This window comes from Chlorocebus sabaeus, chromosome 12 (assembly GCF_047675955.1).
Source record: "Chlorocebus sabaeus isolate Y175 chromosome 12, mChlSab1.0.hap1, whole genome shotgun sequence".
Taxonomy (NCBI): Eukaryota; Metazoa; Chordata; class Mammalia; order Primates; family Cercopithecidae; genus Chlorocebus; species Chlorocebus sabaeus.
This window is the reverse complement of record NC_132915.1, coordinates 44,246,408-44,260,691: the sequence shown is the minus strand read 5'-3', so window position 1 is coordinate 44,260,691 and position 14,284 is coordinate 44,246,408. Positions and strand designations below refer to the sequence as shown.

The 14,284-nt window shown below is 39.5% G+C and overlaps 1 protein-coding gene across 8 annotated transcripts in view; it reads left to right on the top strand.

The window, feature by feature from the left end:
* Positions 1-14,284, top strand: part of FREM1 (FRAS1 related extracellular matrix 1) — a 259,120-nt gene that overhangs the window by 82,492 nt on the left and 162,344 nt on the right. For 4 of the 8 annotated variants that reach the window (XM_073021615.1, XM_073021614.1, XM_073021613.1 and 1 more), the window contains 2 exons: positions 2,101-2,241; positions 2,469-2,524. The gene's annotated coding sequence lies outside the window, so the exon portion shown is untranslated. Of the gene's footprint in view, positions 1-2,100; positions 2,242-2,468; positions 2,525-3,332; positions 4,216-14,284 lie in introns of those variants that run through there. The other 4 variants (XM_037998379.2, XM_037998377.2, XM_037998378.2 and 1 more) reach the window with 3 other exon arrangements.

The window sequence follows — 14,284 nt, the reverse complement described above, 5'->3', positions numbered from 1 at the left end:
CTTTGCCTTTCTTCTATCACTGTGAAAATTCCAGTTTCTTAATTATTAAAACTTTATAATATAAAATATTAATATTTAACAGGGAAATTCATCCTTAAATGTATCTTCTTCAATTTGTCTTGGCCATTCTTGGTTTTTACTCTTTTAGATAAATTTTAGTATCAGCTTGTCATTTTATATATATATAAAAAATATATAAATACATGTCATCTATATATTTAATATTATATAATATACATATATAACATATATGTACATAATGTATATATGTGTACACACACACACATATATATATAAAATGCCTTGTTGGCATTCCAACTGACACTGCATTGAAATTTTAATTTGGGGAGAATTGACATTTTTGCATTATTAAGTCTTCTCATCCAGTTAGATATATCTTCCCATTTATTTAGATTTTTTATGCCCTTTATTAATTTTTTATTTTCTGCATGAAATTTTACCCACATTTAATTAATTTAAATGAATTATCAGGCTCATTAAAGTTGTGTTGCTATTATAAAAACGGTCTTTTAAAAAGTATTTTCAGTAATTAGTTGTTACTGGTATATATGAATGCCATTGATTTTTGTATATTGACCTTATGTCCAACAAACTTGCTGAACTCTTTGAATAGTTCAAACAGTAAATTCTTTTGTATATTTGTACAGAGACACTTATCTTTGCAAATAATGAAAGGTTTAATTTTTCCTTTTAAATTTTTATGCCTCATTTTTTTATCTTGACTTACTGTGTTGGTTAGGATCTCCTATTCGATCTTGAATTGTGGGGATTGGAGTCAGAGGTCTTTAATTGGATTTAGAAACTTCCCTTCTAGTCCTAGTTGGCTAATATTTTTCAGTTTTTGGTTTTTTAATGAATGAGTATTGAATTTTACTGAATGTCTCTTTTCTGCACTTATTAAGATGGTCATGTCTTTTTTCCTTCTTTAATATATTAAACTGCTAGATGTTCTGATTTTGAACTATCCTTGCAATCCTGAAAAAAAAATTCTTCGCTATTGGTCATATTGTCTTTTAAAAAGCAGAGCTGAATTTGATTTATAAATAAGTTATTTAGGATTTATGTTAAAAGTCAAATTGACCTGTAGCCCTCTCATGTCAAGCAGAGCACGCTGCTCTTCTGTCCTGCTCAGGGGTGGTTTTATTTCCTGATGTCTTCTAATCACATTGTCAGCTCCCAAGTCTGAGGTCCTATAAACCCTCTCATTGGGCTGTGTAATTGCTCTTTTCTGGTACACAGAGGTGTTTGATTGCTTTTCTTTATTTGTTTTCATGTTTGTCTATTTCAAGTGTGGTATATATAACACCTTTCTGTTCCTGGACTCATCCTCTTCTCTTGCCGTAGTATTGCTTCCCATGGCCATCCAGTTTTAGAGACTCAGTGGAAAACTGTCTTTACAGTGTAATAGATAACACCTCTGTCTTGCTGCCATGATCAAAATTTAATAGGCACATTCCTAATTTTTTATATAAATTGTTGGTGAAGGTATTGGCTGTGCTTTTCAGATAATGCTACATTCTGTAGCAATTCAACAAAAATCATTCATGTTTACAATCCAAAATGGTATGCCAATCTCCAACACACATTTGATATTTTTCATTATCACTCCAACTAGGGCTAGAAGTAAAATGATTTCTTTAAAAATGGATTTTGTGCCAGCACTAAGTTCAGCAGCACATGCTTTTAGGGGAAGAATTCTTTGTTGTTTCTTTGCCTAGTTCTTTTTAAATGCCCTAGCTTGGCATTTAAACCTTTTCAAGGAGTATTTTATTGATTGAAGTTGATAATTGTATTATTTCCAGGCCCTTATTCATTTGTGGCAGATAGAAAGAATGACATTTGTATAAACAGATACTTCAGATTTCAGGACATTTTTGCTAATCTAACTCTAACCGCCTATTTTAGAATATGTTCAGCACAGTTAGGCCAAGCTTCATGTATATAATTAACTTTGCAAAGTTTATGTTTCCTGTAGACTTTTTGAGGTATGTTGCAATCTAAGCTTGTTATTTTTTGCTTAGCATGCTGAAGTTGTTTTTGCCATGGAAGTGATATAAAAACATTTATCTCTCTTTCTAGACTAATCCATAAACCTTATTTAGCCCAGATGTTAGAAGAAGCATGTCGATGCAACCACTTATACATAGTATACAATTGCTTTGTCAAATGGATTCCGAGTCTCAACTAACAGCTTCTAAAAACATCTTCATTTCTTTGCAGGTGAGATATTCACAACATGGGCAATTTTAAAAATCAGTTTGAAAATAAAATTGTCTGTTATGCTGTGTTTCTTAACTGTCATTATTAAGGCTTTATTTCTTGCCTTTTCAAGATTAATATATGACTCACACATTGTGACTATATTTATTTAATAATAACTGTGTTTAGTAAATATCTGTTTACTTATAGAGTGTAGTGATTCTTAACTTTCACCTACTTATTCTCAGAGCAAACGAAATGAATCAAGAGATTCTTGAAGATTTGAAATCTCTGATGACTTTGAGTAAGTGTATAAGCACCATTCATTGCTAAAGTATCCACAAAGCATGTTTTTAAAATAAATAATTTTTTTCTCCCTTCTTTTGCATTCTTTCTTCTTTACATTTTTCTCTTTTCTTTCTTCCTCCCTCATGTAATTTTCTTTGTCATTTTACTCTCTCCTTTCCTTTTTCCTCTCTCTTTTCCTTATGGCTTCCAAAGAAAGGCATATGGTATTGTGACCTTGTTAGGGGAAACCACTATCTAGGTTGAATTGGATTCACAGTGTTCTATATTTTTGGCAAAGGTTTAGGATAGCCAGACATGTCTTAATATAAACAGTTCCCCCAAAGTGAGTTAATACTTCAAATTCTCTCTTTATGGTTAATTTAAAAGTTAGGCCAGATGGTAGGCCATTATCTTTTTTTTTTTTTCCTGGTGGGAATAAAATACAGGGAAGCATTTTATTAAACAGTTGTTAAGGATCAAGACTTTCACAGACCACTGAATACTGACAAGTTAACTATGTGAATCTCTGTTGAGAGGACAGTTCTTGGCCTGTGATATATCTGAATTATTGGGATCATGAACTATATGCAAATGGATCGGATTAATGGGATCTTTATGGATTTTCAAAAAGAGACACACAAAAAGCCTTACAAACGGAAGAAGTAAGGTGGTATTTAAAAACAGCACCTTAGGATCTAGTTCCATCCCATCTTTTCCCTTAAATGCCATGACAAAAGTTAAAAGGGGTCCTATCCCTTCTGAATGCTGGGCTTCTCATCTAAATTTCAATAAAAACCTTTGAAGATGGGAATTTGGAAGAGTCCATCTCTTCCAAAGAGTTGGAAGAGTCTGTGTGAGTATGTAAATGGGTGAGTGTGGGCACATGCAGCCTGCATGTGTGTGCCCCCGTGTGTGTGTGTGGAGCATGCGTGAGAATGCATGCACATGTGTGGGATGGGTCACTGTATGTGCATGCATGTGAATGCATTTGCCTGTGTATGTGTCTGTGTGTGGTGACTGTGTGTCTATCGTGTGTGTATGTGTGCCTGTGTGTGTACCTCTGTGAGTGATTGTGTCTGTGAGTGTGTGCATGCCCATTTGTGAATGTGTGTGTGCCTGTGTCTGAGTGTGTGTGCGCCTGTGTGCTGCAGGCGGGAGAGGCTGCTCCGGCTCGGCGAGTGGCAGAGCAGTTAGTACAAAACTAGTAGTGAGAAAGGAAGCTGGGAAGAGGCTGGGAAGAGGCAACCGACCTCATTAACAAAAGCTCAGTTTTGTCCCTGCGGACCCAACCAGCAGAAGGCACGGGCGAGCGGTGGCTGTCCGCCAGGGAGGTCGGGCTCCTTGTAAACAGTTGAAGGCATCTTTATCATGCCCTTCTCAGGGGGAGTCCTGAGGCTTGGCACTCAGGAAGTTTGCAAAGCTGCAGCAGCTACCTTGGAGAAGACCAGCAAAGAGAGCAGAGTATGTATGTGAACTTCAGTTCTGTATTTTTTGTGAGATGGGTTAATGGATTTTTAGTAAAAAGAAATCTCAAACACAGCTGACCTGAAAGACTGGAATTTCAGCTCTCTTCCTTCCCGGGGTTCTTTTTCCTCCCCCTTCCTCTCAAAGCCCTTTAAACCAGATTGCTGGGTCAGTGACTCTTATCCTGCCCGCCAGTTTCAAGGGTTTCTAGCTTTTTTGGCTTGGAAAGGAAAACTACTACCTGTAAGTATCTGTTTTATGTGTTTCTTTTCATCGTGACTGTGAATGTTCTGTTAGTAGAATGCCCCAGAGATTGTTTATGTGATATCATTAATGCCAAGTAGCAATGCAAGGCGTCTGCAAGAGTAGGCTTGCAAAAGTTTAATTCTCCTGTTAACTCAGAAGGTGGCAACTTGCAGTGTTAGCAAACCAAACACCAAAAACGGGATTCTTTTTATTACGTGACACAAATTTCTAACTCTCTTCTCAGTCCATCAGCGCTGGCACTTGCCAATGAAATAAGCATTTTTTAACTGTGTAATTTTTTTCCTCTGAAATTAGGATGTTTCTTCTCAGCTAAATGAAATGTCAAAGAGAAAAGACACAAAAATGAACGAAACAGATAATATCCTCATGGTACAACCATAGAGAAATTTGGATGAGATAATTTCGGATACCTTTGCTTTAGTTTAGTTATATTTGGAGACATATTTTCAAAAACATGATTTCTATTTCATTTTGGGGAAGAGAGGTAGTGCTGGGGAGGAAAAGAAATGGCATTGTTCTGAAGTTTTGGACTGATTTTTAGGCTTTCTCAGCTCAGTACTGAGATTTGATCCAGAGACTTTGGTGCTTTCGTAAAGAGTTTCTTTTCATTTTAGTTTGAAATCCAGGAAACAATTTCTGGCTTACGGAAATAGTTCATTGTTTTTAAGGTATTTAATTTTAATTTTTGATTTTTTTTTTGTTATTACTATTGCACCCACTCTTGTTGCTTGGTGTGCATTACAAAGCTTAACAAGAGCGTTTCCGGGAGCCAGTTGGTGTTTATAGCCTGGGAATCTTGCTGGAGAGATTAACCTCTGTGGGGCTGCTTCACAGACCAGAGCTACTGATTCGAATGCTCTTCAGGTTTCTGCTCTGGAAAACTGACACCCGCTGTTCCTGACTCTAGGTAAAGCTTGAAGAGCTATGCCTCAGCCCCCTGCTTACACTTGGTAAAGGTGCCTTCAGCGCAGCTCTAGGAAACTTTGCTGTTTCCATCAGGCATTCTGAAAACCTACTATGTGTAAGAACCCCCATTTGCTTGGTGAAAGGCAGGTTCTCAGTCCCCAGGCCCAAAGGATTTTAAACCTGGAGTGGTGCCAGGAATCTTCCCAGGTGATTCTGAAGCAGGTGGGTCACACTTGGGTAAACATTGCTCTACATTGTCCTTGACATGAAATTTTTGTCATGTACTTGGTTAATATTAAAACTTATATCTAAATAAGAAACCTGAGTTTGAGCTGTTGTTGAGCCTAACTTAATGTACAACATGGTTTTGCATGCTTGGCTGACAAACTAGGGCTTTTAAATCAGTTTTCCACCAACCTCATCTTTTTTTTTTTCTTGCTCCCCTTCTCATCTCTGCCTTTTCATTCCCACGAGGAAAAAAAGGAGTTGGGTGAAGGGACCTGACTAGCATGTTCCCTGCTTTCACATGTTGGGCTGTATGACCTGATCTGCCCCCGCATGGCTAAGCAATGTTTGTTTTGGAAACTTTAAACCCAGGACGGTTCTTAATTCTTTCCCAGCCTCCTGGGGCTGCTGGGCTGCTGGAGTTGGGCTAGGCTGAGTTGGGGGAAACTGAGCTGGATTTCATGGAATGGTTCAGGAGCCTCATTCTTAGAAAATGATTTTTGGATTGGAGCATCCCACAGGGATGAGAAGAAACAGAAAGTGATTCCTCCATGGTGTTAAAATATACGAAAGTCAGAGCTCAGCTTCCATCCCCATCCTTGCATTTTCTGGCATTTAATATTGATATTAAAAAGAAAACTGGACATGGCCATCAGACCCCCTTCCTTTCTTCTCTTTCCTCATTCCAACTATTTAGGTGCACCTGCTACATGCTAGGCTCAGTGCTAATTTCTAAGGATTTCAAAATGCCCACTGGGAATGGCATGCACAGGGTGCTTGTCTTCATAGTGTTTCAAATCTTAGCTGTTGCTAACCAGCCTTGGAAGAGCCATCTAATCCCTCAAAGCTTCACTTCCTCATCAGTAAAATGAGTCGAATTAAATGAGTTTCAGTGTCTTCCTAGCTCTGATATTCTGACATTCATAGATACGACTCAGTCTTCTAGACACAGATATGGGATATGAGAGCTTTTCAGCATTTACTTGAGAATAGGCCTAATTTGGCTAATTGCTTTTCTTCAAAAATTTTCAGATATATTTCATTCTCTCACAAAGAACCATGACCGCAGGCATATTGAGTTAGACAAGTGTGACCTTTTCAGGGCATGTAGCCATTCCTTACAATGGGATCCTGTAACTCCCTGGAAAGGCTGTTTCCCTGGGCCAGGTTACATACGAGGGCAGCCTCTTATCTTGTCTGAATCTGATGTCGCTACTCCTTTGGAGAGCTGGGTGGTCTGAAGAGGGCTTGACAGCTTCCACACATGCACAGCTTGCAACCTGACCCTTTCATTCAAGTGATTCAACAGCTTTTGTGCTACCAGGTGAGAGGTTTCAACAGACATCTTTGAGGGGCTGAGCCAAAAAAAAAACAAAAGAAAACCCACTCCCTAATGAAATACTGTCTGTACTATATTTTGTCTGTAATGCAGCTTCTCTCACTGCAGTGACTGGGGTGCCATTTCAAAGGGCTCTAAAACTTGGCCATCAAGATAAGAAATTATAGCTATGATTTATGTGCTTTTCTGACAACATCGCCTCTAGCTGTCTGAAGATAATATGTTTGAGTGGAAAACTATTGACTGGAGGACAGGGATCTTGCTAAGTAAGAATATTTTTGAACAAATGTTCATTGCCTCTCCTGGGTAAGTTTTTACAGAAGTCAAAAATAGTTTTTGTTTTCTCCCTTAAACCTGCCTATTTATGGAAGTGATGATATGTGGGGAAAATGTGTATTAAAAAGTGATGCCCAAAATGCTCTTTTTGTGCATCATCCAAAGGCTGCTAAGATTGCATGTCACTTTTCACTCTCAAGTTTATCCTTGAAACTTTCTTATCTGGCTCCCTAGCAACAGAGGACAGATAAACGCTCCAGGAACAACTGAGCCTCAAGTCCTTTATTGGGTGTTCTGCTTCCCTGGAACTCTTCCCTGCTTTCTCTCAAATATTATCAGCTGCTTAGTACTTACAGATGCTCCGTGCACTCTTCTCTTAAAATAAGTAAGCCACAACTTTGTCTCATTAGCTCACACCCACTGCCATGGTACCTTCATTCTAAGGCCTACAATTCTTGTTGACACAAAAATGATTTATTTGGTAAATTACAAACTGAAACCACAGTGAAGTTAGGAAGATTGCAGAAAGGATAGATACCACAGTTGAATATTCATCCAAATATTTAAAATTTGTTAGGCGTTTCCTATCAAATCTCTTTCATAGTACAGATGATTTTTTTTTTTTTATAAAAGTGATCTTACACCTTAGAAAGACAACAGAGCAACAATACAACAGCAATACTTTAATTCTGTTTTACCTGAAAGTCCCTCTTTATTATCACATGGTAGGATGGTTCCATTTTACCCAATAAGCATTGTGATTGTTTTAAAACCGGAAGGTAGTATTGATGCAAGAGCCCAAATGTTAAATCGGAGAGGTGCAGTAGGAAAAAATAATGGCCTTTGAAAAAATTTCACCTGGGTTCTAATCCCAGGCTACAGTGTTCTTTGGGTCTGTAATGTTGGCCAAGTTACTCAGCCGGTTTCCTCAGGGGTAAAATGAGGGCATTGGTATTTACCTCGCTGGATGTTTGTTTATGGAGCATGATGTTCAAGTGTTTAATAAATATTTCTTCTTTGGGAGACGGCTAATACAGGTGTAATGGCTGAAAAGAAAACAAACATGGCAAGCGACTTAATTTATAGGTGAAAAGAGAAACAGGAAATAAAGTTACATTCCAGATCCCAATGTCTGGGCAGAACAGATCTCAACCCACCACTCCCCTGGCCTTTAACTCTGATCAGCAGCCTGGTTCTCACTTGATCCCTTTTTTTTTTTTTTTTGAGACAGAGTCTTGCTCTACGCCCATGCGGCAGTGCAGTGACGTGATCTCAGCTCACTGCAACCTCTTCCTCCCTGGTTCAAGCCATTCTCCTGCCTCAGCCTCTCTAGTGGCTGGGACTATAGGTGCCTGCCACCACCATGCCTGGCTAATTTTTTTGTATTTTTAGTAGAGACAGGGTTTTGCCATGTTGGCCAGGCTGCTCTTGAACCCCTGACCTCAGGTGATGTGCCCCCTTGGCCTCCCAAAGTGCTAGGGTTACAGGCGTGAGCCACTGCCCCTGACCCTCACTTGATTTTTATAGACCGAAAGCCTGAAAGAGATCCGTGAGCTCACAGACTATGAAATTGTTTGGTATGGAGAAATCAAGGGCAATGTGAAAATCATTCTGTCGTCATTTTTTACTGACCCTCCTTATGTAGATGTTTTAGATAAATGCCTAAGGAGATGCATCATTTTGTTTTTCTCAAGATTTTGCTCCATTGTAGCAAGGGGCCCCTCAGGGGTAATGTTTATTTGAGAATTTGAAACTCTGGGCTTGCGCTATAGTGAGCCTGTGAACCATCACCAAAGGAAGGACATACTCATTCAGACATGTGGAGGAGCATGTACTCTCTCTCTCTCTCTCACCATTTTAAAAAATAGGTTTGGTATTTGCATTTAGTCAGTCACTCAACTGATACTTATTGAGCTTCTCTGTGAAGGATTCAATGATCACCACTAGAGAAACTTGGGTGAACAGAACAGTCATGGTTATTATCTTCAAGGAGTTTGTAGACCAGGAGAAACAGCAGACCTTTTTTTTTTTTTTTTTAATGGCTGCAAATAATGACAAAATGCTTATAGATATGCAACATATGGCAAAGTGTATTTCAGGATTCTATGTGAACAGATAAAACTGGTTTGGGAGGTTGAGGCCTGAAGGATGGATAGAATTTAGCCAGGTAAATGGGGTGGTTGATGGCAGTGGGGGAGGGCATTCATTGCAGGTGGAATAGTATGGACAAAACCTGCAAAGGCTTGGAAGCTGGGGTTGGCAATATGGTGAGTTTAAGGATGGGAAGAAGTCCAGTTTTACTAGCATGTCAATGGCAAGGAGGAGAGTCATGCAAGAAGAGGTTGGAGAGGTGTGCAGGGGACAATCGGGCACAGTTAAAAGTGATCCCAGAAAGTACCTAATCCACACTCCTTCTCTGAAACAAAGAACCCTGTTCTGTGTCTATACCTCAGCTTTTGCCATTATTGTACAACACTGAGGGAAAGTCCTTTCTGAAAGTTAAGTTGAGGCTTTCACACATTCTTCCTGGTTCCGTACCCTGGAACCATCAAGTCACTCCCCTTCAAACATCTGAAGACAGACTATTGTAAAAAATAAAGTGCTGCCAAAGCAGATCTCCTCTTTTCCATACTATGCACTTGGTTTTGGGAAATGTAGAGTTACACAATTTTGCTTATTGGAAGCTAACTTACTGGCTCAGTGCATCATTCCGGGCTCTGATTATCAAAGCTCTGGGTCTTGATTGTGTCTTCAGTGATAACAGTTAACCCTCTTGGATTTGTGCTTTATGTGAATGGGATAAAGCTTGTCTTTAATATCTTTGTTTAAAGATTTAGAAAAATGTTTAACCAGAGAGAACCAAAAACGAGCTATAAGGCACAACTCTAAATTTTTCTAATGAGAAAATGATGTCCCTAACCTCTCTCTTTTGTTTCTTTTTAAGGAGGAAACTAGTTACTAGTCTCTATAACCCAGAATCACAGAAATGTCTAAGTTTTAATAGAAAGAACTCGAAGATATCAATGTGTGTTGGTGTTCTTGTTTTTTATGAGAATGCTTAAGGCACAATAATTGCTGATTTCATTTATTTATACAAAAGTTGAACTCATATTACATGCAGCAGACAGTGTTGTCCTTCTGTCTTCAAAACACATAGGCAAATAGGTACGCTACCGGGTAGGATGTGATAACTGCCCTGTGATGGGTTTAAATAAAATATGATTCGGGGCCGGGCGCAGTGGCTCACGCCTGTAATCCCAGCACTTTGGGAGGCCAAGGTGGGCAGATCACGAGGTCAGGAGATCAAGACCATCCTGGCTAACATGGTAAAACCCCGTCTCTACTAAAAATACAAATAATTGGCCGGGCATGGTGGTGGGTGCCCGTAGTCTTAGCTACTCGGGAGGCTGAGCCAAGAGAATGGCGTGAACCCGGGAGGCAGAGCTTGCAGTGAGCCGAGATCGCAGCGCTGCACTCCAGCCTGGGCGACAGAGCCAGACTCCATCCCAAATACATAACTAAATAAATAAAATATGAATCTTCTGCAATTGGAGGAAGGAAATCTTTCCAGATGAAATGATGAGGGAATCCTGGATGAGGCATTTCTTGAGGGGTTAATAAATGGGAAGGATCTCAATAAGGATGGAAGCAAAGGCATTCCAAGCAATATAAAATAGCCCCTTTTAACATGAATCCGTTGTCATTTAATGTACTGTGATATAAAGACCCACTGTTCCCAGCAGTCAAGCCATCAACCATCCATTTCAAATTACAGATGCAATTGCCTTTTGCTTTCCTCATCAGTCATTCTTCATACTTTTCTTTCCTTTTAATATTTTCTTCATCTTAAGAATATCAGGCTCCTGCTGACTACATGTCATGGCTCAGTAACTTTGGTATCGTCAGTGACTGTGGCCTCTGCTACCTACTTTCACACATTAGATCTAAATGAGACTACACAGCATTTTATAAAAATAACTTTACTTAAATTTTGAAAAACAGTCTATGTCTCAAGTCCTTAGAAATTTTGGAACAATAAAAAAAGCTGCTGCTGGAGGTGCTGATTGGGGATTAAAAGGTCACTCGAGGGTGACTTATCAGTGAGAGAAGAATAGGAGTTAAATGGCCATTTGATTACATTAAATAGTACCCAAAGAGTTTAACACTGCATTTTGTATCCTATTCATAATCCTGTTTACCGTGTAACTCTGTTAAGACTTCCTCCTAGTGTCAGTAAGCTGATCTTCCAAATTCTTAAGACATTACTACAGTAAAAGGAAATGAAATAAAATATGTAGCCACATAAACCCACATTTAAAAATCAGTTTGTTATATACTCTGGACTTAGAGTTTGGCAGCAGGATGGGATGACAGAATTCCTCAGACAGGACTAAAGGACTAGCTTTGCACTTTTACAAAATCTTTCAAAAACCCCAGATGGAACCAGTTTCGTCTTTCTCATTTGTCCGTAAAGCCTTTGTGGTGCTGATTTGACTGTTCAAGCCAGGAGGTGGCGGTGCACCAGGTGTACCATGTAGCACTCAAGATACTATGTGGCCTCACAATCCATCGCTCATGGATTGTTGCTGAATTGCTTTACTGGAAACTATTGGTCTTCATTTACCCCCAGTAGAGACATTTCCTGATCTGTGGCTTTGTAAGTTGCTTTCGTGCCAGTCCCTCGATAGCGCACGGAAATCCTAGGATATGGGATTCACTGATAGGAAAACTCTGGGGTCCTTGCGTGTCCCTTCCCCCACTTTAGTTTTTTTCCATGTGAAGAATGGCAAATGATATCAACCATGTGAGCTAATGGAGATACGGTCGGAGATCATATAGTGTTTCACAACAGGCTTGAACATTTCACAGCAATGCTCAGAGGCACCTAGTCTGAACTGTTAGCTCTGTGGCCAGAGAGATCCGACATTAAGACTTTAAGAGCTAAGACTTGTCCAGGAGTGAAGGAAGTTGAAATTCCATGTTAATTAACAACAGCCAAGTGTGGTGGCTCATGCCTGTAATCCCAGCAGTTCGGGAGGCCAAGGCAGGCAGATAGTTTGAGCCCAGGAGTTTGAGACCAGCCTGAGAAACATAGTGAGATCTGATCTCAAAAAAAAAAAAAAAAAAAAAATTCCAGGCATGGCGACAGGTGCCTGTAGTCCCAGCTATTCAGGAGACTGAGGTGGGAGGATCACTTGAGACCCAGTGGTCAAGGCTGCAGTGATCTGTGATCAAGCCACTACATTCCAGCCTGGGCTGCAGAGTGAGACCCCATCTCTTAAAAAAATACATAAAAACTATCTTCACAATCCCATGAAGTCAATATTATGAATCCCCACTGTAATATGATGAATTCAAGGCTGAGAAATTTTAAACAAATTTAATTATATTGTAGATTGAGCTTCTTCTGCAGACACTAAAGTGTTCAGAAAGTGAGTTGACTTAAAGTGTTTATCTTTAGTTCAGATGATTAAGTGGGTCTTCCTACAATGAGACATGTGAACTAAAGGTGACCTGTGTTATGCATTATCATCATACTGTCTCTTTATATAAAAAATCCATTTTATTTTTTAAAAAGGAGTCAATTCCTTTTTCTCCTCAAAAAATTGATTTTTATTTTTTTGTTACTGAGTGGCAAAAGCCAGATTGTTTATCCCATGGAGAAAGCTGGAGACAGTAATATGGGCTGAAATGAACAAGATTGAGGTCCATGAACATGTCGAAGAGTGTTATATGGAGTATGGGATGAGGGCCATTGTTTCACTGAAAAATTAACAGAAGTAATTGACACATTAGGAACACAGAGGGGAATTACGCTTATAGAATGATGTGAGAGACTTTTAATTTACAGATCAGAAGGTTTAAATGTTTCTTGTTTGCAGCAGATGATTAAGCAGATAGCCTCAAATCTCCTCCTAATCTGCTCAGTAATGATTTAGTATTTTATGATTTTAGAGAGATCTATTACATACTGCCTAAACCTAAATATCCACTTCTACCTTGTCTTAAAACATCATTCTATAAAGAAGCATGAAAAATATTAGCCTTATGAATAATAAAATTTATTGTTATAATATATAGACTTATCTTTGTCTTTAAAGATTCACAGCAAGGAACAGAGTTAACATGCAACAGAAATTAGTGGTAGCACAAAATTTTAGTAGTTAAACTTTATGTTAATTTCTTTCATTTTAGGCTTTGCTTCCTTTCTGACAATTTTGCTAATTTAGCAAAGATTTTTCTCAACATAGGAAAAAAACTAAAGTCAGGGAAGGGATATACAAGGACCCCAGAGTCCTCCTACCAAAGAATCCCATTGCCTGTGGTTTCCATGTACTCTAAGGGAACTGGCACCAGAGCAACTTACAAAGCCACAGATCAGGAAATGTCTTTGTGTCACTGACTTGTATACTTACATCTCACACATGGGACTGGCTTTCCAGGGATGGCCTTCCCAGCTATGCTGCCAATGAAACGTTCACTCATGATGCCTCCTTTGGAGCTTCCTGCCTTTCTTTGCCTTGTGTCAGACTCTCTATCTAGGACCATCCTATCTTCCTCTCCTCTTCCCAGCTCTCCCCCAACCAACCACCTCCACACTGGGTCTTGCTTTTGGGCTCTTCCTAGTGCTGTTCTTGGAGGTGGCATCCCCAGCCCTAGTCCCACTGATGCGCTCCATCCTGACTAAGAGACCTACTGAGTCTGATGGTTGTTTTAGACACGCCAAAGATCCTAACTTCAGTCTTCGGACACCAAAGCTCCTTTTACCTCTTCTCATACTTAGAGGAGAATAAAATAAAATACAGTTATTAATATAGTTACTATTTGCAGCAGTGGTTCTCCATCCTGGTTGCTCATTAGAATCACCTGGAGTACTTTTAAATTCAGATGCCTGGGCCCCACTCAGACAAATGAAATCAGAAACTCTGGGAGTGGTGACTAGGTGATGGTAATATGAAGCTAAAGAGGGGGCCCGCTAGTGTAGGAGTGGCAGTAGAGACAACTCCTTCATCTTGGTGTGTTTCCCGTTCTCATTAATAGCGCAGACCCAGTAATCCCTCATAAGAATGGTTTGCTTCTTTCTAGGACAGAGGGGTAGGTCTGAAGCCATGAGCGTGAAGTTTATTTGCAGCCAGTACTTTTCCCCAGGCCATGGGAATCAGCCCCCACATTGCACAACTCCAGGAACACCGTTCACGTTGTGGTCTGTGTAAACAGCATAAATGGTGCCCTGGAATTTGGTGTGCTGAACTGAGCAAAAACAAGTAAAGGAGTCTCATCACCTTTGGCCAACACCGT